At 40.2% G+C, this 27,357-nt stretch overlaps 1 protein-coding gene across 1 annotated transcript in view; it reads left to right on the forward strand.

The window, feature by feature from the left end:
• The first annotated feature begins 379 nt into the window (after positions 1–379).
• Positions 380–27,357, forward strand: part of P2RY8 (P2Y receptor family member 8) — a 33,621-nt gene continuing 6,643 nt past the window's right edge. The window contains exons 1-2 of the mRNA XM_014892123.2: positions 380–485; positions 4,030–4,115. The gene's annotated coding sequence lies outside the window, so the exon portion shown is untranslated. The remainder of the gene's footprint in view (positions 486–4,029; positions 4,116–27,357) is intronic.

Consider the following 27,357-nt stretch of genomic DNA (forward strand, 5'->3'; position numbering starts at 1 on the left):
TGCCACTCCATCAAATAACCTAGTTTTTTACCTTGCTCTCTTGGGCACCACAACACTGAATTCATGCTGAGAATATTGCTCCACTGCTCTAAATCTCTTCTAAAAATGAGAGTTGGGAGGTCAAGCCATTACTCTCGGTCATTTCTGTACTTCATTACATAAGCATCACTCAGCAGTGAAATGTACTTGGTCAGTTATGCAGAAGACACTGCAGTTTTTCTCTTCCACGGAGGTGATCAGAGTCTTCTCCTCCAGCCACCTGCATATTCGCAGTGTGAAACAGAAATCATGTGTGGGACAGAGCATTCGTTACCAAACTGCAGTAGAACTGTACTTGAAAAACCTCGAAGTGAGGAAGGAGTTAATCTTGCAAAAATAGTCATTTCCTGAGTCCTCTGGTTGGATGAGTAAAAACTTTCAAGTATTTCTATTTCTTCTGTGTCATTTATGAGGCTTTCCAAGGTGCACTGTACCTCTCAGACCAGGTAAGGAGTACATTTTCACTTCTTCATTGTTTATTCGTAATAGTTTCTCAGAGGAGCCAGGCTCAGTCAAGACTGATTTTTTCTCCCTCCTATTATTTACATCTGAAACGAGAAGAAAGTTCATTGCAATCCAAGAAGTACATGTGTCTCTTTGTGCCAGATGACTGTGAGCTGTAGAAATAAAGGAAGAACTGTATGGTGTAATAATAGAGCAAAGATAATTAAGAAATTATGTTGCATATATTTAGAAGTCAGAATTATTACAGCAAATACTGCAGTAAAAGAGAAAGAAAACTCACCGCCAGTTTTAAGGAGCTCACTCTGCAAGAGCCACTAACAAAATAAGGAGTTCTCAGGTGCAGTTTGCTTTAGTGAGGAGAGTAGTAAAAAATCATAGTGTGTCTTCAACTCTGTTTTTAAAAAGAGGAAGAATAAGCTTCTACATGTTGGGGGACAGAAAAAAAAAATCAAACCCAGATAATTTTGGACCAGTTTTAGTTGTAAATCTGGACCTGATATCTATCTGTAGCTGTTGCAGAGTCATGTACTGTACTCATCCTGAGACTGCTCTGGAGGTTTGCAACAGCCCAACATACACACAGAAGTGACTGTGGAACAATATCATAAAATTATACAATTTCACCAGAGTCTTTTGATGCATAAAAGCTGAACTCAGACAGACAGGCACCAGAAGGAAATGCAGGCACAGTGCACTTTTGCGTATGGCATTTGTTGCCTCTTAATAGATAAGGAGAGAGATTATTTGCGTGAAAACCCGTTTGTTTTGTTTAATAGTTCAGACACAAGCATAAAATAGCCATCTATGGGGAAGTTATTGTAATAATGGGCTGACATTGTGTCACCATACAGAAAGGGAAATTGTACGTGCCATGATGATTTCTGGGTGAAATCAAGCACTGGTATGGCATTTGTGGGCTTTTTAAGACTCGAGGTTTTTTTGGCATTTGTGGGTTTTTAAATCTTTCCTTGTAATCACTTTTAATGTTTTGATACTGAGTCCTTGAATGTCTGGTTTAAACACTTTCTGGATTTTATACTTAGTAGTCAGGAGAATCTAGTTAGGACTTTTAAGAGCATTGGTTTGATTCAGACACAAAATTTCCATCCACATTGGGACTTCATTCCTAAATAATTTCCACTTTACTTGTGAAATTGCTGTTAGAGTAGCAATTGGACCTCTCTAATGAATTTCACCCTCATCAGACTCAATGATCCACTTGCAGTTTTGTCACTGCATCTACACATGGGGAATTCATGTGAATCCCAGCCGATGCCAGACTTGTACCTGGTTTTCACAGCTTCCCAGTGCAGGCAATCTGATCAAGAACCCCAGTCTTCCCTTGCAAACAGCTGTGTCAGTTTAGAAAAAACCAGAGAGCATGTCCCCATTTTGCTAGGGAAGAGGCTATAGTATGGGTAGAGCATTTACATCAGCTTTAGTCTTCTCAGTTTGAACATCAATGCTGATCAATTTGCTGTTTGTTACGGGTCTGTACGGCCTTAGTTGGTAAATACTTGCAGCCTGTGCCATAGTTTGCTGCAGGAAAGGTGGCTGAGGTGTGCCTACCATCCTGCAGTCACATTTCCCAGTTACTGAATAGGCAGAGCTCAAGGGAAGGTGCTCAGCAGCTTGGTGTGGGAAGAGCAAACTGAACCCAGGCATCCCGTCACCAACCAGCATCTTACCCACTGCTTGTGTATTCACCTTCTGTCTTGCAGTGTGGGTTTGGGTTCAACTCAGATGTGTCTGCCTGTGCAGATAATTAGGCTTTCACTGATGACCATTTGTGCAGAAAAGGCCAGCTCAGGTGATTTAAAATGTTTGCTCCCAGTGCTCTCTTTCAGCACCAGTATCTTTGTTTGATGTGGGAAAAGGGTGCTCTCCTCTGTCGGGGGGTGGCAGAGGTTATGTGTAGTCTTATGTGTAGCAGCACTGGAAACAGACAAATAGTAGAAATGTCGTTCCTTGTATGGTAACTTTGGTCTGCCACAGTAACTGCTGCATTCTGGTCAAGTGGCCCGAGGGGAGAAACCCAGACAAATCACCCACAAGAAGTTATTTTGTGGTAGAGTCCCCTGTCCTGCTTGAAAATGAAGGCACACCAAGACTGTCACCATGTGTCTAAAATATGTGCTGGTGTTTCACACATGTATTTCCTCTTAAAAACTTTACTTCACATTTGCATAATTTCCAGATAAAAAGTTGTTTTGTAACAGAAGTTCGGGGGGCTTCGCTGCTGACAAATAACGTTTGCAAAGCTTTCAGTTGCACAGAAGGGAGGTTTTCTTATCAGGCATATTTACTGGCACTGGTTCTATGCTCTTCACAAAGGTGAAAGGAGCAAAAGGAGCTTGAAAATGTAGCTCTCCTCTGAAAATGACATTACAGAAATGACATTACAGTTTGGACCTTGACTACTGCCTCCAGAATTCCTGGATGAAATGAGCTCTGTTTATAAATAAATGTCTGTGGGATATTTTTTTTATTTTTTTTTTTCTTAATTATTCTTACTACCAGCTCTCAAATGGGAAAGTCAAGCCGGTGTTCTTCTTAGACTTACTATTTATACACAGGAAACCTGAGAGGGAGTCATCCTGAGAGTTAGGGTTGTTATTTAAAATATGTGTAAAATGGGTAATATAATCCAATTTCTGTCTAAATTTAGTTCCTAATCAATCAGAAATATCCCACAGGATTAATTTTCTACACATTTGAATCCGGTAATGTCAGTTTGATCCAGTCTCTTTTCATATATTTTTGATTGGAAGCCTTCTGTTCTTACAGAATTTTTCCATTGGTAATCTTATTTTCCACTGTTGATGAATATTTAACTAAAGCTAAGTACTCAGAGAAATAGAGAGAAAAATGTGTGTATGCTTCATGCAACAGCTCAATAATTAAATACTGGGTTTTAGCTGTCATTGATATCCTAACAGAGGGATTCTGCCTTTTTGCACACAGACTGATGAGGGTCCAGGCGTTCAGGCCGGGGGCAGGGATCTGTAAGCTTGGTCATCAAGAGCTGCACATTTTTGTCACATTTTCACACTACTGCATGAAGAATTGGGGCTCAGCAGCTGATGAATTGAAAATCCTTGCTCTCCCAACTGCTGACTAAATCTTGAAATCAGAACAGAAATTACACCTTGCTATGGTCATGAAGAACCAGCTAGGGCTACTTACTGTGAGATACACTGCAGCTGATTCACATCTGCAAAAATGAGAAGGGAAAATAGCAAATCAGCAACAAGCATGTGCTCCTTTTTCTTCTCTCCATCTTCAGATGTCTGTATTTTGAAGCTTTAGTAGTCCTGCACAGGTATGTTTTAGTGAACCGTATATTTAAGGCTGTGAAAGAAAATAGAAAATGTTATCAGTGCTTGTCACTGTGTCACTGCAAATGTCTTTAGATATGTGGGGTTTTTGTTTGGTTGGGGTTTTTTGGGAGGGAGGTTTGTATGTGTGTGTTTTTTGGTGTTTTTTTTTATTCTTACAAGATTTCTTGTTTGTTCCTTTCTGCAGATCTTACTCATAGAGGAAATCTGATCTGCTGCAGCACGGAAGCATCAGTGGTGAGATGGCGAGACAAATTCCTTAGGGAGCTGCCTGTAAGTCCGGTCAACTTTTAAGATGAAAAGTTTTGCATTTTCTTTGGCAGGATGTTACATGCAGAGTTTAGCTGTATGAGGCAATTGCTGAGGCAATAAGGGAATATTCAGGAGTACAGGCTTTGAGTAGGTGAGCAAGCACAAAGGCAGAAATAATCTTGTTACTTCCCGGCCCCCTTGGAGGCAGCACGGGTGTATCTGCACCCTCTGGTGGGCTACACAGAAAATGTTTTTGACCAACAGTAACTTTCCACTTCATTTGCTGAGACAAGTCACTCATCTCTAGCTTATTTGACATACCTGTAATAACTGTTTTCAGCCACTGTAACATTATGGCTGCACCCAAAATAATTTTCTGAGATGGTTTTTTGTCTATCATAACTCCTGAACTATACAAGAAGTTGATTGTGGCTCAGAGTTGTTTAAGAGGGCATTACTTGGTGTGAGACAAAACCTTGCCAGAACCGTAACAGCCCAAGCAATTCAATTTCATGATCTGAGCACTGTTCTGACAGTGTTAAATTTACTAATATTGACATACTTTACATGTAGGAAAATCTCCCTTGTGCAGATGGTATATTCCTCAGAGTCCTAAGGGTAAATATTACAGAATAATACTTCAGCACGAAAAAAATCAATAAACAATCTGTTTAGTGGGAGACCATTTCCTGTCTCATTGTTCAACTCTCATCTACTTGCTGCTGGAGGACACTTGCTGACTGAGATGTAGAACTACAGGAAAAAGCAGAGCAGCCTTGTGATTTTAGAGACTGAGTAATGTTCTGGGAAATACGATTCTGCCACTGATTCTACCTTGAAGCAGATGCTGAGAAAGGCTTTTGTGATGCTGAGAAAAGGTCACCTTCTTAAGAAAAGGATACAGGTGAAATTCCTGAAATGGAGCTTGAATGGAACTTCAGAGCTTCAGCTCCGAACAGGGAAAATTCTAATGCAGCCTCTGACTACTGGGGAATTATACCATAGCAGGTGCTTCTTATAACACAAGACAGCAATACTTAAGACACTTAGAGACAAATATAGAGAAGATATCCATTAGCAATTATAGAACAAATAGATTTTTACAGGACTGAGAGAGCTGATCTGGTTCCACAAAGGAGAATGCTTAAAGAAGGTCAGTGAAACTGTTTCTTCTTTACAAACACAAGTTCTTGCTTTTCAGAAGGCCAAAGAGTAGGAATAGTGTAACTCCTCTCTAGAGCACACTCCTAGGGGAAAGAGCATGCACATTCTACTCTGTCTTTGGAAAATATTTAAAGGCTGATCCATCTCCTTCCTTGCTAGCTAGGTAGTATGCTAGATCTATGCTCTGGGTTAAGCTGTCACCAGCCAGTAGAAGCTGGAACAGCAAGCAAAAGAGGACAAAATCTCTAGTCTTGTCCTCAGAGACACCGTTCCACAGTAATTACTGGATCACTCCAAAGGACAAACTAAAGAATAGATTCCAGGCCATGTGCACTTGCTTGATGGTTACTGTTGTCACTAGACTAGAGAATCTCTTTCCCTCTTTCTTCGTGATGTTTTTGTCATTCCCTGAGCTGTTGTATTGATAATATTTTTAGTGTGCCTCTCTGATGTGAAAGATGGGCAGTAACCAGAAGCTTTGTGGCTAAAGCAATCTCTATCTCGGATAATAAGTCCTATGGTCAGACTTGAAGGGCAGCTTAAGGCATCTATTTCCTGAAATTAACCACTACTTTATCGTTCAGACAGGGAAAGGTTTTTTTTTCTATCAACCAGCTTTTAAAATTGTAGCAAATTCTATTTAGGCCCCAGAAAGAAAAGGCAACAGGGAATTTTAACAAAAGGAACTTTTGCAAAGAAGTTCAAGGCTCAAGTCTCACTGTAGTTTCCCAGTGAGAGTATGTTCTGTGAGACTCACTATTTTCCCCCTCAATTTTTCATGTTTTTAAGGCTCATCCTTTGTCTACACTGGATTACTTCACACTGTTCCTTATCATTTTTCTGACTATTTCAGATCCCATTCTGAGACATTTAAGCCTTCACTGGTGCCTTCATCCTTCCACCCATGTGATGCTTATCTTACAGAGCTTGAAATTCTGTTTCAAATCTTGTTTCAAGGGGTTAAGCTTCCAGAAACAGGCACCAACCTTAGGATCTGAGTTCCTAATTTTCAAATGTTATTAAAAGATTTCTGGATCTGACTTGCAGAGTATTGAGTACTCGCAAATCCAGGTGTGGTCAATAGAAATGTGGCTTTAAAACGGTAACATTTTATTTAATGCCAAATCCTCTTAGAAATCAGTTCCTAGGCAACTCAGGGCCTTCATTCCTCACTTTCCTCTTTGTCATATGGGGTTAAATAATCTTTATATTAGAGGAAGGCTGAAAAAAATTAATTTGTAGGTGTTTCTGAAGCACTTTGATGCTACAACACTGGATGCCATAAATATGCCCAAAAATAAGTTGTTGATTTCGTATTTAGGACAAGAGTTTGAACAGTGCATTGTACATAGGGCATGGCGACATTTATTGAACAATGAGGAGAAGAAAGTCTAAATTTTTCTGATAGGTATTTTGCCTTTGGAAAATTGCTGGAAAGGCATTGGTTCCAACAGAAATCAAGTGGGAAAGAGCAAGCTTGAACATGTCCATTTTCCAGCCTGTGACCTGCAGTTTCTTGGCAACTGGGGCTGATTTTTGGTCTTCGGCTTGTTGACTCACCATTTCACTAGTAGGATCATTCAGCTAAAAAGCAACCAGGGGAACCTGCTGATGAAATTCTGGCTTTTCAGCTGTTTATTTATTCAGGCTGCTAGGACAGTAACCTTCGTGAGATAAATGGGCTTTGTGAGCATTTCAACATGGAAGGAAAAGACAAGACATTTTCACAAGGGGACACCTTCCATTCCCCTCAATCACATGTCTCTGCAAAGCTGCTGATCTCAGGTACGTGGTGTTTAAATCTTCAGTGTGCTGATCAGAGCTGTTGGGGTCTTTAGAAATACATAGTCAAAAAGTTTGCAACCTATCCATGATTGCAGCTAACAGAAGCTGGCTGCTAGCACATGAATGTGAGAAAGAAACAAGATCAAGACCTTAAGCTGGACTAAACACTGCCTTGCACATTGCAAAAATCATGTCCTTATCAGCCCGATTTGTGACCCAAGTCTGTATATCCCCCAAAGAAAACCACTGGAACCCAGTTTTTCACATGAAGATGCGGCTTCTTGGCCACTGATTTTTCCCATGGGGCACTAACATGTCTTTAACACCTCTAAGAGGATGAAGAATGAAGTTTCCTGTTGTGTGTCTGGCTTTTGCAGCCCCAGCAATTCTCAGCAGTGCAGATACATAGTCTTAAAATCCGGTCTTAGTGGATAAAATGGGCTCACAAGCTCATCACTGAGGTCTTTTGTGGTGAAATGCACGTTAAATGTTTGACAATTAAAACCATATATACTTGTGAAAATTATTTTTGAGCTTTTTAAATGAAATGTTTTCCACCAACAGCTCTTCTCTGAGAAACTAACAGGACATGGCACATTTTTATGTTATAGTCAGCTGATAGGTTCGTTTAACTCACATGTCTGTTTCTGCTAATGTTTGTGGGTTGAGTGTATAATTACCCCCACATGAGTGGGGCAGAGATCAGAGCCAATATGGATATCAATAACAAATATGATTGTTCTACCCAAAGCTTGGAAATGTTTACACTGAGTGGGGTGGGTTCTCAGCACCTTCCACTTCTCGTTGCTGCAGTGCTTCAAAAAACAACTGCAAACTCTCACAGCAGTGACTGGGAATCATTTTGTTAAACGTGGAACACCAGCATCTGGAAAGACTATTGCTATGCCAGTTAGCAGCAGGAGAGCAAAGAGAGAAAGGAATCAATTGTATTACAGAAAAATCAGTTCCTTTGGTTATGCCTACTTTTCTGACTGCTCTGACTTGTCTTTGGGACTACTGCAGTCACAAGTGTAGAAGGAAAAAGAGGTAGTCAGAAACAGAATTATTCAGGTTGGAGAAGACCATCAAGGTCATCGAGTCCAAGCCTTAACCCAGCACTGCCAAGCCTGCCACTAAACCATGTCCTGAAGTGTCACAGCTATACATCTTTTAAATACCTCCAGGAATGGTGACTCCACCATTTCCCTGTCCCAATGCCTGACAACCCTTTCTATGAAGGAATTTTCCTATTATTCAATCTGAACCTCCCTTGGTGCTACCTGAGGCCATTTCCTTTTTTCCTATCAGTTGTTACTTGGGAGAAGAGACCAACCCCCACCTGGCTCCAGCCTCCTTTCAGGTGGTTGGTAGAGAGTGATAAGGTCCTCTCTTTTCTTCAGACCCAACGCCCCCAGCATCCCCAGCTGTTCTTAGTAAGACTTGTGCTCCAGGCTCCATTGTCCTTCTCTGTGTGCTCTCTAGCACCTCCGTGTCATTCTTGCAGGAAGGGGCCCAAAACTGATAATCTTTGCCATCTTCAAAAGCACGTGGTCACCTGTAGATTTGACTTTCTCAATTTTCAAATAAAAACCTCAGTGTTGCAGCTTGACATTGACAACGATTTTGTTGTTCACATTACCATGCTACAGGAGCTGTAGGTGCTCCCCTGCCCACGCATGCCACAGCAAAGTAAAAAAGTTCACACCTTCTATGTATCATCAGCTTAAAATTTTTTAGTAAATCTGAAGAAAATAAGTAGGGGTATGTTCACAAAGAACTGGTCAGAAATTCAAAGTGTGCCAGGTGTTAGAAATAAAGCCACACTTATATATTTTGATGTCCAGCTATAGGTCCAAGAGAACTGAATGTTAAATGCTTTCACTTCCTTCAATGGAAGATAATATATGCTTCATTCATAAGCTGGGTCTGTCACATGCTGGATCAAGGAGGATTTGTTGTAGGATTTGCAGACTGATATTTGTATCCACAAGAAATACTTTGTCTTCTATTCTGAGCTACATTTTTCTTGTTTAACCCCAGACAGGCTGGGTAAAACTGTTTTCAACAGTTAGGATGAGATGGTGACACTGCCCTATAAGGGGAGATAACACCAACATGTGTGGATCCAGTGGCTCTGGGGACAGTAGGAAACACTAGCCTATTTTCTTACTGTGACTTACAATGGATTAATATATCATGAATATTGTCCTTATTGTCATTGCACACATCTACAAACTTCTCCTGCGTTATTATGGCCATTACACACAGAAAACCATATGCAGTTGCACTAATCAGGGAAAGGAACTAAAAAACATCAGGTGGAATTATAAATGTCTGAATTCCAGGCTTTCATCCAATTGCCCAAATAATCTATGCAATCCTAGAAATTTAGTTATCTCAAGACTTTCACCCTTTATCAGCCAATTCACATTTTTTGAGAGAGAGAGAGAGAGAGGAGAAATATAGACTCATGTATATAGACCAAAGATCCTTTCCAAACAAAGCTGAACAGCAGCTGGGCTCAGTAGTTCTCTGTGCTTTGTTTACATTCTTATTTCTATGTTAATGATAAAGTGAACAAGTGTTTTGATACCTGTTCTGCCTGACAGTTGCCCAGGATTCCCACAATCCCTTCTGGATTCTCCCATATCACATCCTTCCCCTACAGATGAGGCTATATGCTCACCCACAGAATTCATTTGTCTGATAAGAAAGTGTTCTGAAATACCAGAGCCTTTCACTGCGAAGCCCAAGCAGCCCACATGGTTTCAGTGAATAGCATTCATTGACTGCCTCACAGAAAGAATTGCCTGGCCCAGCACCTCGGTGCAGGTTCTCTCTGTTATCTCCACCGTGCTCCACAGAGCACTGGCCCTCACCTTCCATTTCTGCAGCCAGTGTCACTGTGCCCCTTTACTTTCTTCTGGGAGGAAGAAAATAGATTCAGACTGAGCCTTCTGCATGGACATTATTGTCTTAATGCTCTCCTCCTCCAGAGAAATGTGCTGTAGAGACTTGTGGGAGCTTATTTCCTTTTTTGAGATCTGAGCCAAAGCTTAAGTCTCTTGATGTGTAGCCATCAAAGGCATCAAAGGTAAATAACTCATAGTAGTGCTGGTAAATAAATATCTTGCAGACTATTACTCAGTGCCATATTGTTTCATGCACATTTTCCAATGGGATTGTATAGAAGCAGAACCTTAAGCTTGCAGCAATTAAACTTCTAAATAGTTTGAAGCATAATTTTTTTCAGTTTTATCTGTTTATGTTATACTTATTAATATTTATTTCACTTATGAAATTAATTTGTCCTAAACCACCCTTAATCTAAATCCTTTCCACAGCAACTTATATTTGTGAGAAATTATGCCATAGATTTTGGCAAGGCCCTACATTCAGAGAGTTGCAAATGACATCATTTTTTAATACACCTGCAATGTATCTTATGCATTAATTTTTTTATATGTTAGGGCTACAAAGATTGTAATGTTGTTGAATCACTACTGTCAATGATGACAAATGACAGGAATATTTCCCCAGTGGATAAACAGCCAAATATGGTACAATTTTTAAAAAGCCAACAGAGCATTCTCAGATCAGAATTACAGAGTATGTAAATGTTCTTTGCAAATCAGTTTGTATTTATCTTTTTGACACTGACAGTCCTGGTGTCCTTTGTGGCAAACCCCCCAAATGGATAATGTGGTTAAAAACCCAAAGAGTTTTAATGTGTTTGCTCTGTTTTATATACTTTCGATCCACTCAATCTCAAATTAAATAACTAGATGAAAAAAATTGTGCTACCCTACACTGAAAGGGTTTGGAAACCAACCTCTCTTCTTATTATTAGAAATAATCCCTTCACTTCATGTTTCAGTCTGGGTAGGTGAGAAAACTGCTTGTTTTTTGGCTAAAAGTGTAGTGTTTCCATTTCTGAAGTTCTTGTTGCATTTTCCACTGGTTATGTATGCCCACAGCCCTAGGGGAAAAAACAAAACAAAAAACCACTACCTAGTTAGGGGCTCTTCTGTGTTGTTTATGCACCGTTTAAAATGTTATCAAGTATTTCTTAACTTTTTTCTTCGCTTAAAAGCAGATTGTTTCAACCACTACTTCCTTATTTCTCCTCCCTTCCTCTTAACTCTTTAACAGAGAATCTCTGTGTGTGCTTTTCTTCCTCATTTACAGTCTACAAATTAGTGGATCTGTGCATCCTTCCAACCAACTGGGATTATGAAAGCCAAGCAAACTTTAGGGCAGCTTTTCATCAGAACAGCAAGATAGAGTTGAAGAGTTGGCAACAGTTTGCTAGGAGTGGGGGGAGAGGTGGTGTCACTCTCTTACCACTGAAAATCCTATAGTTTCTCATTCATCCTTCTGACAGTTTTATTTTGACAGCCTGCATCACAGATAGCATCGTATTGTGACCACACAACACTGAAAATGACTTGATAATCTGCTGCTTTCTTCAAACCTTATCCTTCACAGTGATGCACCCACATACCCTCTGATAGGAGTTAGTCATGCTAGCAATGACAGGATGTCACAAGAGATAGCTGAGATCTCATGCTGGCACAAGAAGGTGTGTTTAATCTCCTCCCTGTATGTCCTGAGAGCCTCATTCTGCTAAAGAATCATTGGGTTGGTCTTTGCTCTGAGGCCAACCTGAGCCTTCCTGTGCTCCATGAGCACAGCTTTCATTCTCACTGGGGTCCTCTTCTCTGGCCTGGGTTCTTAGGTATTTCACTGTGTAATTGCACCCCTTGCCAGGAAAATGTGGTCAGTGTTAAATATGAGATATCTATACTGTTCTTCTCCCACTCCAGCCAGGAAGGGGGAATGTGGAAAGGATCTTAGCAAGATGTAGATACCTATACCCCTGTAAGCTGAAGCTCACCATCATCCATCTAAACAATGCAGGAAATCAGGAACTTTTGCTTAACAAGAGACAGCCCTACTTGACCCCTGCCTGTCACAGGGGGGAAAGATACATTAACACTTAGCCAGGTGATTTGCAGTGAAAGCATCACATCAACCTACCAAACTCACCCTCACACACTTCCATAAGTACCTTATATCTGCCTGAGAGAACGGTGAAAAAATGTGGAGTTGAGCCAGGAAGCTTTTCTATGCTGAATATCTTTCTTAATCTGCTGGGACAGAATATCTGTTCTCAAAGAGTTTAGCAAGACGTTTTAATTCATTTAATGATTTCCATGATCTGGAGGATTGATTGAGTGGCAGTACATTCTGGAAGACCTGCCAGGGTTCTTGAACTAGGGAAAAGCAATTGGGACTGCAATAAAAGCAGAAAAGGCAAGTATTTTTATTTGACTGCCACTGATTCTTACAATACAAGATGAAGACCATCCATCCAGTGTGGGATTATGCTCACCAATGGATGATTTAGCTAGGAGCATAGGAGATTCTTCTGCAAAAGGGGCATAATCCCAGGAGGCAGACCAAAGAAAATGTGCATTTGTAACTCACATTATATGCCTAGCATCAGGCCTCTGCAAGTTCATATGCCTGATCTGCTTGCTGGAATCCACTCCAGCCCTACACTGAAGGAGAAAACTTTCATCATAGGTGGAATTTCCAATTTCTGACCTTTATGCTGGCACTGAAAAAAGTTTTAGGAGCCTAAATACTCTTTAGTTGTCACTAAGTGCTAAAACTCAAGACTGAGGTTTTTGGCTGCTTAGCTTTTGCTAAAGGTGCCATTATCAAAATTATGAACCCCAGTCACTAAGTCCTCAGAAGCCCGTATATCCTAATACCCCACTCAGGCTGAAGGTCTGAAATGAACCACAGCTGTTAAGCAGGGGGAGGACTGTTCCTTATGCTGCATCAGTCAGAGAACCCAGTATACCATAAATTGCCAAAACACTTATTGGAGTACACCCTCCATGAGATACAGAAAGAAGCAAGATGTCAATGCCACGTGCTCTTTAATCTTGTGGATACTTAGGGCACTCCCTACAGGCTATGGATGTTTACCTGGCCTGATTGGAACCAAGCATTCTTGCGAAAATGCATTAATCATAATGTTATGTATCTACAACTTGTCTTTACTCCTGCAGCTGAATTTTTTCCAGATTGCATGGTACCACAGGGATATAAATTCCATGAGTGAGAAAAACAAACTGTAGTTTTTGTTTAGTACTTGAGAGGAGAAGACATCCAAAATGCAGTTCCTTTTTCAATGTAATTTATATATTTTCTGTGAAGTAACTAATAGAAAATCCTGTTGCTTGATGGGGGGGTATAGATTTAAATCTCATCACTCTGAAGAGAGAAATAAATTCATATCTCCCACTTCCCCATCGTGTGATATTTAGAAAGTATGAATAGTACTCTTGTTGCTGGTTTGGGTACGTCTGGGTTTTATGAGATAAGACAGAGGCAAATGTCTCAATGCAGTGGAAATTTCAGGATAAATGGTTGTAACTAGAGGTCTCCTTGAAGCCCTCCACAAAGTGCCAAAAACTGAAGCTTTCTCAGAGACTAAGGTGATGTCTACCTTTCTTGCTGCTCAGTGTCCTAGTTTTCTGTATCTGATGGTAAAATGCCCAATTATGAGCTGGTGAGGTGGGGACATCTCAGATGGAGCCATGGAAACTCCTCAGCAGGCAGGTGTAGAAACTTATGTTTCTACAACCCGAGGCAGAGTGGATGGTGGTGCACTGGGCTCTCTCTCTGGATTTACATTCTGTTTTAACTCCTCTAGGTACTTGCTGCTCTCCTGTGTCTTCTTTTCATTTTTTTTCTGTTATTAAGCAAATCTAACCACAATCTCTTTTTACACCCAGTTTCTAAAGAAAGTCTTTCGCCTGGTTTTCAGCTGAACTGTTGCTTCACTAGTAACAAGAAAGAGATATCAGAAATCCAGTATACGAAATAGTACACCGATTCTGTAATACGAGATATTCAGCCATTTGAGAACCAGAGAATTTTATAGTACCCTGCAGTTTGTGGAGATTTTTCCTCTTAGGATATGAATACATTATTATAATTCATGCAGAAAAAATATCCACTACCTCCAAAGAAATACTTTTTTTATTTTGATAATTGTTTTAGGAAGTCTCATTATATCATCAGTTAAGGTTCAAGGAACTGCTCAATTTCAAAAGCCATTTAAAATGTTCTCCTTATAACTCCTGTAGCATTTACAAAGCAGGACTAATATTCCTTGAACCATCAGCAGCAAGGTAACTGCATTGTGCAAAAAGATTAGTATGATTTAATGAAAAAATTATATCAGAGTAGGAAAGTGACTTTTCAGAAGGCATTGAGCAAGTGAGAGAGAGCACTAGAATTGAAGATGTTCTGCTTATCATCCTCAAGAACACACCTACAGTCTTATCAACTCTTGTCAATCCAGTCAACCCTCAGAAGAGACCTGATTCTTAATTATCTACCACTTGTAATTGCAAGGAGGCTTTTTCACAAAGAGATACAAAGAAGTCATTAACATTTTCATCTCCTTATTGTCATGGCTCTCTGCAGGAGCTATAATGAGGAAGCTCACTGTGAGTGTTGCCTTCAGTCCGCTTCATCCCAGCATTCTAGAAGTGGTTTTGGATTGCCAGATCATTTTACACAGGCATATTCAATAAGGTGGTTCCTTACTCTAATCCAGAAAATAATTTTGCTTTGGATATCGTGGCATTGTGGGACCACTGACATACTGGTCACAGTGTTGTTGCTGTGTTCTCATTGACAGTTTTGGCAGCAGGAAGCAAGTCTGCATTTGCTTTTGCAGAAGGGTGCTGGGAAACTAGTCAGGGATGCCACTGCTAAGGACTGCTTCCTAACATGTTTGGATGCCTTCTGAGGACTTAAAACAAAATTAGTATATTTTCTAAATATTGTTTTTCATCAGGTGTGTAAAGAAATGGTGGGGGGGAAGCAGGAAAAATTACTATTAACACAAACGGCAATGGCAAGGAGTTGGCATGTGATGCAACCTAAAAATAGGGGACTAATACAAACACTTGTTCAGACTAAAAAGTACTCTGTCTTGTGATTAGTGTGACCATTTCAAAATATTTCCTGTTGTGATTGTATAACCTTTAAAAAGAAAGGATAAGTTTGAGCTTGTGAATTGCTAGGTCTTCTCTTTCTACTGGTTTTAGTAAAAAAAGGGATAGATTTCTTTTACATTAAAGAAACAAGTAAACAAAACTAAATGACAAGCCTTGAGGGCTTTTGTAGGTTAGTTTTCATCTTGCTGTAACAGAATGCTCTAAAGACTATCAACCCACGCAGTACAAACACAAGTAACTTCTACACATAGTTTATAGTACATCTAAGAAGAATCTATAGAGATGGTGGGGGAGTGAAGGGAGGGCTGAAAGGAGGAAACTGCTATTGAAAGTTGTTTTTGTGTGTGTGCAATTTTTTTAAAGAATTTCAGAGAATGGAAAGAGGAACCTACACCGAGCAGCTAGGCCTAACTCGTAAAAAACTTTCCCCACATTGTGTGGCGAAACATCTTTTATTGCTGCACTCTTGTATATTGGCACTACGTTTTGCTCACCTGCATGGATGGGTGGATGGATGATGCTAGAAGGGATTCTGAGAATTTGTTTTGATTTTCCAGGCTCTTTTATGAAAATGTTATTAAGCCACAATCCTCAAGAAAATTGATTTATTTTAAAGTTTAAAACTTCTTTCCTTTTCTTTTTCTCTCTTTCTCTATATGTTTGCATGATGATAAGGCAATGTAAGACAGAAACACAGAGAAGAAGAAAGGAAACTAAGTTTGCTCTCCTGATATATACATTGCCTTTAGGTTTTTATAAAAGTCTTTCTGAGATGTTAAAATAAAAAGGACTCAGGTCTGTTTCCTTCAGGTCCCTGAAAGAGCTTCAAAACACTGGCATTTTCTTTCATTTGATTGCCAAACCACATTAAACCCCCCGCAGGCTCAGTGACTGTGACAAGCACGGGTGACTTCATCTCTCATGCCCCACCAGGGCTCCCCACTGCTGAGCTGATGCCACATGCAGAAAGGGCCAAGGTTCCAGGGGATTTCAGCAGGGCCAGGGAGAACACAGTCTTGGCAGCTCTGTGGGAAAACCCCGTGATGGCTCTGAGCCCCTGAACTTCTCATGAGAAGCAGGAGCAATGAGTCCCAAAACAGCTGGGAACTAAATAATAGTAAAAAATAGATAACCTCCACTACTCTGAGAAAGAGAAGTGAGAAAGTAGTTGGTGCTGATGTTTCTCCCCTATGAGCTGGGCAGCAAGCTGCATTTTCAAAAGGCCTATCCTGTCTCTACTCCCAGGTAGATGAGGGCATCCTTGGGGTTTCAGAAGAGAAGGTGGCTGCTGTGGTGTCTGGGATCACATCCCAGCCACTGCCAAAGCATCAGGTGTCTGCCAGCAAAGAAGCTTCCAACAGCAATTCTCCTTCACTCTCTGTGGCACTACAACAGAGTGAAAAAGAGAACCAAAACCTTTTGATAGGGAAGCCCTCATGAGAGCCCAGGTTTCAAGCTTGCCATTTGCTGACAATTCTCAGTTAAACAGCTGAAGTAGTAGAAATTTATTTGCAATAGTCTATGGGCCAAAGTTCTTCGGTGTCTTGATTGGTTGAGTGCTCTTGCTGCTGTGGAGAATCAGGATGGCAAAGACCTGAGCCAAAAGCTGCTAATCCTCATCTTGTGAGGAGCTCCTCACTGGGTCTTGAACAGCTGCTTTTCACAAGGAATCACACTTGATGTGCCTGAAGACACACATTGCCAGAGTGTATTTTCCTAGTTTGGTTAGGGGTACTTGAAAGGTTTTGTTATTTCTGCATTGTTTGCTCCCACAGCTGATTTTTCTATCCCTAAACACATCACTGCCACATTTACCATCCTCATTATGCAACTGATGATGCAGTCCTCTAGTCACAGCCTTCAGCCCACAGAAATTCTATCTTGTGTTGATGCAGCTGAATTGTTCACTGGATGTGACACAAAGCTTCCAAGTAATGCAACAGTAATGATCCTGAAGCAGCATGGCCAATTTTGGCAGGGCTGTATCAGGGTGTGCCTTGCCCCTACCATTCCTAACAGTCACTGTCTGTCATCAGACTTCTCAGATGCCTAAATCAGGTCAGATTCCCAGCTGAAAACCAGGGCAATCTGCCTCAGCATTTTTACACTTTCCATTTAACTGTTTTTTAAGGTATCTGGGTTTTTTTTGTGGCTCACTGTTTTATGTAATGTGCTTCACACACTTCACATGTAGCAACTGTTTGTCTGGTTCCTTCCTGGTCTTTATTAACACCTTTTCCTGTCCTTTTTTGCTAAGACTGCAGAGGATTGAATAACATTCCCACCACTAAATACGTGTCATCCTGAACTATACAATTTACTGTGCCAGTTTGCACTCTCTCTCTAATTTTTTAGTTTAAAACCTATAACACTAATTTTCAGTAACAGAAACATTGCCCTATTTTAGTTTAGGTCAAACCCAATTTTCCTGATGGCACCACCTGCACCAAACATTTCCTTCATTCTTAAGTGCACCTATATCAATTATCTTTGCATCTGTGGTCAAGTTACACATGCAAAGTGCAGGAATGTGGTAATATTTCAGAGCACATCACATAGAGATCTCTGGGGCTCCTACCAGCCCAAATTTCGTCTCCAAAGAACTGTCTTGTAGTGCTCTACTGTTATATGTATCTTACTGAAACATAACTGTACCAGTCATCAAAATTGCCTTAGAGCAGTCTAGCTGGCACCCTACTGCTAGGGGTGCTCCACAGGAGTCAGTACTGAGTACAGTCCTGTTCAACTTACTCATCCATGACCTGGGTGAAGGGACAGACTGCAGCCTCAGTGAGTTTGACAGTGACACAGAACTGGGAGGAGTGGCTGACACACCAGGGTGCTGTGCTGTCAGCCTGTGAGACCAGGACTGGCTCCCCCCCACACACCAGCTGTGGAACACTTCTGCCTGAGATTATTTCATAGGTAGTATTCATTATAATAATGTATCAGCATATATCTGACTATAGTTAGGGCACTTATATACTTCTCCAAGCAAAAAGAGTATGTTAGACAAGGATAGAGTCCAATTTCTCTCTAATTTATGTCTTTAAGTTAATTAAGTGCAGAGAGGACTGGAGAGATGACCAAACCCTGAATATCATGGCACTTGCAGTCAAGTTCAGCTGACTCAGTCCTGTCTCACCTGTACTCAAGGATATTAAGAGAAGTGAAGCACGTGTGGTTTCAGGGTGCTATTCCTGTTATAGCTCTTTGTAGCAGTGTGATAGCTCACACTAATACATGTGTAGATAGATACTGGACTAAAGGTGAAGATTTTCTTAGAAATCTTTTTCCTTTTTTTCTGCCATTTTATAATCTCTACTTCTTGTCTGTTACCAGTCATACCGCGAACTGGTATCAAATTGCCAAGCTAAGGGGAAGTAAAAAAAAAAAGTGTTAAATCACGGAGAAAGTAACAATTATGTTGGCTCTTTGCTCCTCCTTTCTGTGCACATATGATGCTGCTTTTAAAACTAGGTCATATCTGCTGTTTCTGAGGTTCCTGTTACCTGTACACTGTGCCTTAGGGTAGATGAGCTCTGCACTGTTCAGGCACCTGTGAGTCCATATTGTGCCCTATGCCAGCCACAAGCAGCACATCTGCAGTTATTGATGCTCAACACAAGCCATGAGCTTTTGCAGAGAAGCCGATTTTCAGTTCTTTCCACACACAAAGAGATTTTGCACGAGCTTGGAAACAATGGTCTTCCTTCTACCCATGAAGCAAAGAGCTCTGAGGTGCTGTGCATACAACACAGAGAGCTGCCTCAGACTTCACTGGGGGCTGCATGAATACCAGACCTACAGGACTGCTCCTGAGAGAAATGCATCCTTGTCATGCCATTGGGCCTTCCTAGATTATATGATCCTAATTAAAAAGCAGAATCAGCCAGGGTACCCCATGACTATAGCTTGAATTCTATTGAATGGTGATGGCAATTGGTTATAAAAATGAAGAAACTTTCTCTAGCAGAGAACCACAACCAGTTATACGCGACCATATATATGAGCAACTGAAGATCACTCAGGAAAAATACAGCTCATATATAGCTCAGTAGTACAATTCAGGGTTCACATTCTGGACTGTGACAATAAGCAGTAAAAGAAACTGGGCAAAGGAAAGAACTGTGACAGTGCAAGATTTCTCATGGAGATGACTTGAGGTGAGCCTCAACTACCAGTCCCTTCAGGCCAAGCTGGAAAGGAAGCATTGTCCAAAGTGCTAGAGAAGGAGCTCATGTTTCCCACTGCCTTGGATTGCATACATTTCTGCCTCCTAGTCCTTTGTCAGCCCAGCCACACCTCTCCTCCTGAAATACACGCAGTCACCTCTTTTCAGTGGGTATTTCAGTGGGTACAGGAGAATGGCTGAGTGCAATACCAGTTCCAGTCATACCAAAGTGCCTCCAGCAGCCCATTTTTGTATCAAAGCCTTCCAGTATGTTTGACAGGAAGTGAGGCTCATTCTTTCTGTATATCTAGCTCCTCTTACCCTTTCAGGAGCAGAGAATAAGAAAAGCAAGAAAGCTGCACAGTGCACATCAATTTAGTTCCTACAGAGCCCCTGGTCTCGTATTTTTCAGCCAAGACACTTTTCACTAGCACTGATGTGAGAACTACTCCAAACTGACATGAGAGTCAGGACAATGCCCAGTCCACAGGAGTTCACTGCCAGAACATTGCAGAAGGCACCTGGGGGGAGAGCAGTGGTCAGTCCATTCCATGGTCTGCCAATAAGGGCTAAATGATGTGTGCTGAGCAAGTACTGAAGCAGAACCAGAAGAATAAGAAAAAAAAAATTTATTTGGAGTCCTTATGATCATGTAAAACTGACTGTAGGTTTTGACACACAGGTAGAAGAAGATAGATATGGGTAAAACAATGCATTTGATACTATCTTGTGGCAAAAGCCAACCTGGTCATTTAAAAGTAGCAGCTGAGTGATCCAAGTGTGAAAGGGGTCAAGTACGTTTTAGTGAACTAGCTCAGGTTCTGACAGATTCCAGGAAATTATGAGCCTCCAGGAAATCAGGATCTGAATCAACAGGATGTTTAAAACAGGCTGGAATCAGCTTCAAACACCTGCATTTACTGTGGAAGTCAGTATGTATGCAAATATTACAGTCACTGGAGATCTGCCCAGTACAGTAAATAATTTCCAACTCATCCTAAAATAGGTACTTAGATTTCTATGGATGATAAATCCATAGCTGTAGCAGAAACCAGGCAGGAAATCCTTATCCAAATCCTGCCACTTAGTACTACTGCTGTGGAAAGAGTTTTGCCTCTTCGTGTCGATCTTAATAAATAGGAGGAACAACAATTCATCCTGTGTTTTTACAAGTCACCACTTGTTAGGGATCCAGCACAGGCTTTTTGGGACACATCTATTTATCTAGGAGGTAGAAAGATGTTTTGAATCTACTGAGACCAACTAGTGGAAGCAGTGGAGAAAGGCCCATCTGAAGACAGCTTACATGCTCAACCAAGTTATTTAATACTCCCCTAGAAATATTGCTTCCAATTTCTAGTCCCAGTATATTATATGGCTGTTAGAATTACTCTACACTGTTTGCTCAAAGCATTTCCCAAATACCACACTAAATTATCCTTTCAGGTACACCTTCATGGCCTGTCCTGTTTATGGGCTCCACCATAAGCTAAATAGATCAATAGCTACAGCCTGTAATATCCTTAGTGCAAGTATGAAAAAAACCCCATCATCTAAGGTTCGTTTCTTTTTTTTTTTTTTCTAATTTTGATCTCTAAAGATAATCTTCAAGGGCATGCAGCAACTCTGCCTCAATTCCTTTGTAGACTGATCAGGAGACGAAACACTTGAAGAGAGCTGCACAGAAAAGAGAGATGAAAAGACATAAAGTAGAGATTTCAAAGAGAATATATATATAGACATATGCTTGTATGTGTGTATATTTATTTGTTTGCTGAGAAATGCCAGTTGGAGCACACAGATTAAATGTAAAACCACCAAGTTTTTGAAGATTGAGGGATTCTCTGTTAGGAATCTGTCATATTGTCTACCACAAATGTCTTGTGCCTATAAGCTGTAAATTCTTTTCCTGGACTTTGAGGTCAGAAGGGAAATGATCAACTACACCTTTTCCTCTGATTCTCACAACAGCTATGAGAGGCAATTACTTGTAGAGGGAAGTAGTTGATGTTGATGACCAGAAGCCATTGTCTGCCAGTCCTGGATACCGACAATATTTAAAAACTTAGAGTCGTAAAGGAAATCAGTTCATGTGTTATTTAAATTTCAACTAGATCAGGCAATTTCATCAAAGTTCTATAAAAACATGTGTCTTCATTTTGCCATAAGTCAAGGCCAAGATACCTGCAGGAGGACCCTCTAGCACAGGATAACTCCACACTATGCAGGATGTCTGCCAGAGGAGTCAAAGGGAGGTTTACAAGCTGATTGTTCATGGCCCTGCACCATCTGACAAACACTGTGGTCCATTTTAGTGAAGGGTCCCTGCCAGGAATCAGCAGTTTCAGGAACTGCTTGTATGGCTCTTTGTCCTTGTGCAAGACAGCATGGTTTCACCCAGAGGAAAGTTACCTTGTGCTCTTGGGAAATACGAGTGTGCATATGGGTAGTGATCACCGAGGACTCTATGTCCTATATAATGAATTCCTGAACTGATATGTTGAACTCTTCTGTTGCCTTAGCTTTGCTAATATTTTCTAAATATCAGTCTTCAAAAATTAAGCTTACAAAGTCTGCTCATGTAGGAAAGATCAACGTATACATAATATTCTAGTTATTAGCCCCTAAATTGGAACCTCTTCAAATCCGGTTCAGGATGCTTACTCTGACTGAAATTTAAACTAGCCTACAAAATTTATCAGTGGAGTTACACAACCTGGGTTTCAACTGACCTAAGGTTTTGTGCACAGCATTTTTATATGCTGACTTGTGCGCTGATAAAGAAAACTGCAAAATGCTTTACTTTGTAATCTAAGTAGCACCTGAACTGGAAAATCACACTTCAGATGCTGAGAGGTTTTTTGTCGATACTGGCCCACAGACATGCTATTTCCAAGAACATGACTGCTGCAGAAATAAATTTTTTTAAAGTTTTAAAGACCACATTGATGAATTTCACTCTGAACTGGCTTACTGACACAAACGACAGTGGCTCTGTGTTATGGCCTTTTCCCGGCCGATACAGAGTCTCTCACCTTCCACCGGTCTAGCTCAGGTGTTGGGATGATATTCCTCTGGGCCTTAGCCACAAAGACGTAGATAAGATATCAAAAGAGGCTCTTTCCCCTGATAAAGTTACAGGTTTATTTCTCGTGGGTAGTGAGTGAAAAGGGAAAGGAAAAGAGAACGGGGGAAGAGAAAAAAAGGGGGGAAAAAGAAAGAGCGGGATAAGAGATCTGGGGAAAAAAGAGATGCGGGAAAAGAGTGGGGGAAAAAAGAGAGAACGGGATAAGAGAGAGTGGGAAAAAAGAGAACGGGGCAAGAGAGGGGAAAAATGCGGGAAAGAGTGCGGGAAAGAGAGAGGGGGAAAAATGCGGGAAAGAGTGCGGGAAAGAGAGCGAGGTCAGCCGGTCCTGACCTTTTCTAGGGTCTGGAAAGGGGGGGCGGGGAGAAATTGGATCCCAGCCAGCTCTGTGTGGCCAGGAGGGGAGAGGGACCAAGATACAGGGCACAGCAGGGGTCACGGGATGTACCATTTACAATGTATCTAGGGAACGCAACAGCTCTGTTTATGCAAATCTTACCTAAATTAGGGTGAATGTTGCTAACACCAGCAGAGAATCCCAACTTTGCTGATTTATACTTAGAAAAGGTGAAGGTACAAGTGAACTAAAATTGAGCTATCAGCAAAACTGCATAATCCAGGACAGACACAGGAAATTTGAAAGTAGGTATGTACATTTAATTTTACTACTTAGCTAGTTCTGAAGATTCTGGAGTTTCTTTGCCTCTCATCTGTATATTTAAATTTCACAATAAGAATTTTTTGGTTCAGCCTTGGAAAGTGCCTGTTTTCACTCTGTCAGGCTGGAGAACGGATGCACTCCCTAGTAGGAAGAAATGACAGTATTATTTTTCCTCACTTTTGAATAAAGTAGTTTTTCTCTAGATTGATATAGCTAACAAGCTCTAACAGGTGGAGGTATGCACCCCTCCACTACACGAAAGCTGGGAATGTTTTTATATTTTCTTGCTGAAAAAGCAGAGGGTTTTTTACCTCTCAATATGAAATCCTTGTGGAGAGAAGACACTCTTGTTTTACCTTGCCCTGATGGTTTGAGGTCAGAGCTATAACCACCATAGGGTCTACTTTGACTGTATGTACCAAGATAAAGACTGACATTTGTCTCTGACAGAGTTTTTGACTAATACAATGAGTATAACTTAACTTTTTCGTTGTAAAAAATATGCTAGCTTTTGCTGTGAAGGTATACATTTAGTTTACTTATGTCCTTTACCAGAGTGATCTTTGGTGAAAAACAAGAAATAGAGAAGTGTTTTATTTTTTTAAAGCTAAATGGCATGGAAGGTCAGGAACATCATAGATAATTAGATGCTTTCAATTTTCTTTTCTTTGCTCAATAGTACTTGCACACACAAGTGCACAGAGGGTAGAAGTGTCATTTCCCAAACGTATTTTTTCTTAAAAGAAGGTAAGATAAAACATCAAAAAATGTCTTTGTGATAACATAACTACAGGCTTGGCAACAGTTTCTGACCTTTGCAACAATGATATCAGAACAAAACAATAGGGAAAAAAAATCAGCTAAAAGTACAAGGAAGCCCAAATACAAAGAAATTTCTTAGAAGACTTAGGTTCAAATCTTCACTGAGTGAACCAAACTCTTGACTTTTAGAGATGTAGAGATGTAACACTGCAAGCTAAAATTTGCATGAGAGGTTTATTGCAAGGGTGAGAAAGAAGCATCAAGACAAAACCTGCAGCCTCTTTCGGTAAGGCCCATGTTCAGTTTAGGAAACATTCAGTTAGAGATGGTCTCATTTACATTCCTCAGTTTGGTGAGCTTGAACATTTGCAGAAGTCTTTCTCTGAATCACATGAATGATGCTTTAGGAACTGTACTTGTGATGTATTACAAAGGGGAACTTTTTCTTCTTGTTCTTCATATTAAAACCCCTTACTTTATTTAAATATCGAAGTGTTTGTCACTTTTCCCACAGCTCAAGATTACTGACCCTTGGTTCTTTACCTTCCTGACTCCTTCTTCTCCTCACACTCAGTCTACAAGAGAAATTAAGCATTTGTTTTGTGTTTTTACTCACTTCTGTCATCTCAGTAGTAATTCAGACAGTCCAGGAGGGGTTGAAAACCCAGCAGGAGCACTTCATGCTGAGAACCCCTACGTTTTCTTAGATAGATAGACATAGACGTTAGATAGACATAAACTATCCTAAACCTTTAGCTCTTGTTCCTGCTTTGTAATCAAACTAAATAAGTAAAAAATAATGTAAAATAAAAATATATTAAAAAGCAATCTTTTAAGAAAAAGCAAAATACATTCTTCGGCTTCACTTGCATTGATGAAAAACCTATTAATAGGGTTTTTCTAAGAGCTTACAATAAAATCCGTGCTTTCACTTTGCTTCATTCTAAATCTATTTGCAATTGAGTTTCAATTGCAATTTAGCTTGTTTTTCCTGTAATCTGAAACCTGCCATCCTATATTATTCAGCTAGAAGGGTGTCTCTCTAAAAGTGTAAATATCAAAGAATTTATGAAATAAGAACTTTTTTCCCCCTATACAATAGTGTTTTTACATGTAGTGAACCAAAAATCATGGAACACAATAGATTTTGAAAGGCTTTCTGGTGCATGATCTATTTTAAGTTATTTTTCCATCTCAAATCACAAAGCAAATCTCAATTTTTTTATAAATTGGCAATTCCCGTTTTGACTTTGCTCATGGGCATTTCAGTTTTTTTCACAGGTGCACTAGACACTGACAACAGGAAGATAATAGATGTGAGAGAGAAATCACATCAGCTTAATTTAGCAGTTCTCTAAAAACAGAGACAGCTCTACTGTTACTCTTCCACAGCAAAGAAATAACACAGATATCTTGTGATTTTTTTATTCTTTGATTTCCAGTACACCCTTTAATATTTTATCATCTTTGTAAATTGAAGGGAAAGAAATCCATATTCCTGTCAGATAAGCATTAAGCGCCTGTCACCTTAGCTTATGGTTGCAGCTGGGATGAAAACCTGATGGCACTGAATTTTCAAGTGGGTTTTCTGTGCAGAGTGCCACAAGCCAGTGAGTACAAAGTGTAACAAAAAATCCTACATGGATTTATTGAGTATACTCCAGAGGCTTAGTACTTAATATGAGACTAATGTACATCCCTCTACTAAATGTTTCAGAAATCAGGCAAGCAGAAAAGCTTAACATTTCTCCTTCTATGTCACAATCTTGAGGACTGATGTAAATGTCAATATGACTGGATCATGTCACTTAAAGAATCCTTATTGAGTTTTTTTCAGTCTATCTGTATGTTCATTGGCCTGTCATATTTTAAATATAGGTCTCCCAAAATTAAACCAAAACCTAAAAAAAATGTATTTCTAACAGGAAAATTTATGTAACAGAACTATATTTTTTAAAAATTATGCATATGAAACCATAGCTTAGGGCAGATGTTTTAAAATCCATGCAAGCTTCGCTGATTTGAATTCTGTTGGAAATTGAATGGAAAAAATTCATAAAATGAAAGAGGAGTCTAATTCTAAATCTCTAAAGAGAGATTCTTTTCTCTTTTGATGTATTGCATTTTCAAATTAAACCACAGGAGACAGGCAGAGACAGCGGATACAGAGTGGGAAGGCCATAGTTACCCTGAACAAGATGAAAATGTAAACACAGCATTAACTAAACCCCAACAGACACAGCAATGGGAGATAAAGTACACTGAAATGGTGCATTGTGGTTCCAGCACCTTAGCCTGCTGTTGTGGTTTCACCCTAGCCAGTAGTCAAGCCCCACACCATGACTTACTCACCTCCCCCACTAAGGCAGGACTGGGGAGAGATTAGAACGGGTAACAGGAAGAAAAACTGTGGGTTGAGACAAAGAATTTAATAAGGAAAGCAATGCATACAAGAAAAGCAAAGCAAGGCAAGGAATCAATTTGCTGTTTCCCATGGGCTGATAGGTGTTCAGCCATCTCTAGGAAAGCAGGGTCCCATCACATGAAAGGGTTACTTGGGAACATAAACACCATCACTCCAAATGGTCCCTCCTTCCTCCTTCTTCCCTCTATATACTGGTAATGATGTTGTATAGTGTGGAATATCCCTTTGGTCAGTTTGGGCTACTTGTATGTCTGTGTCTCCTCCCAGATTCTCATGAATCCCCAACTTCCTCACCAGCATGGCACTACAAAAAACAGCGTGGTGGCTCTCTGTAAGCCCTGCTCAGCCATAAGAAAAATATCTCTCTTTTGTCAACCCTGTGTTCAGCACAAATCCAAAAAATAATCTGTGAAGAAAACTAACACTATCCCAGCCAAACCTCATACACCTAGGCATTTAAAAAGCAAATCATTACAAGTAAGGGAGAGTCAGAGCAGGATTTTCTTACTAGTTCAGGCTTTCCTGGCAAGGAATTCAGGATTAGAGTGTGATAGAATCTGACAAAGGAAAGAAGAAATTGGGAAGAGGATTTTCTCTACTCCGCATCTCCTCAAGAGGTCCTTTGCCCTCAGGAATGACATGCAGCATCTGAGTGCTTTGCATGCCCTCTTCTCCCCTGCAGAGCACTCTAAAGGAACCATCTATTATTCTTCTGCTCATTGTGATGGACATCTTCATTACTGAAAACAATGTCAAGAAGACCTAACCTTTTTGGAAAGCTCTTGTAGGCACATAATCAGTAAGTCTGGTGTCTTTCAACTCCAATTCAAGAGGTGCCTACATTTGGAGGCACTTACATGTTACTGACAGTAGCATTCCATGAGTGCATAAAATTTGCCTTTAGTCAGGCTGTGAATGCTGACACTGTTTTGCATTCAGCAGCATCTATGTGTGCACTTTTTATCTCCTTTTTATCAAGACATTCTCTCAGAAAAGGCCAGTACAAAAGAAAATACGTTTGAGATTAAAACAAACAAAACTAAAAAGTGAGACATATTAGATAGCTTTATGACCAGTGTGACAGATTTAATGAAAATTTTCACCTATATTCCTACCTTCCCAACTACCTGTAATTTGTATAGGAATAGCATCTAGGAGC

This window comes from Sturnus vulgaris, chromosome 2, assembly GCF_052056855.1.
Source record: "Sturnus vulgaris isolate bStuVul1 chromosome 2, bStuVul1.hap1, whole genome shotgun sequence".
In the NCBI taxonomy this organism is placed as follows: domain Eukaryota; kingdom Metazoa; phylum Chordata; class Aves; order Passeriformes; family Sturnidae; genus Sturnus; species Sturnus vulgaris.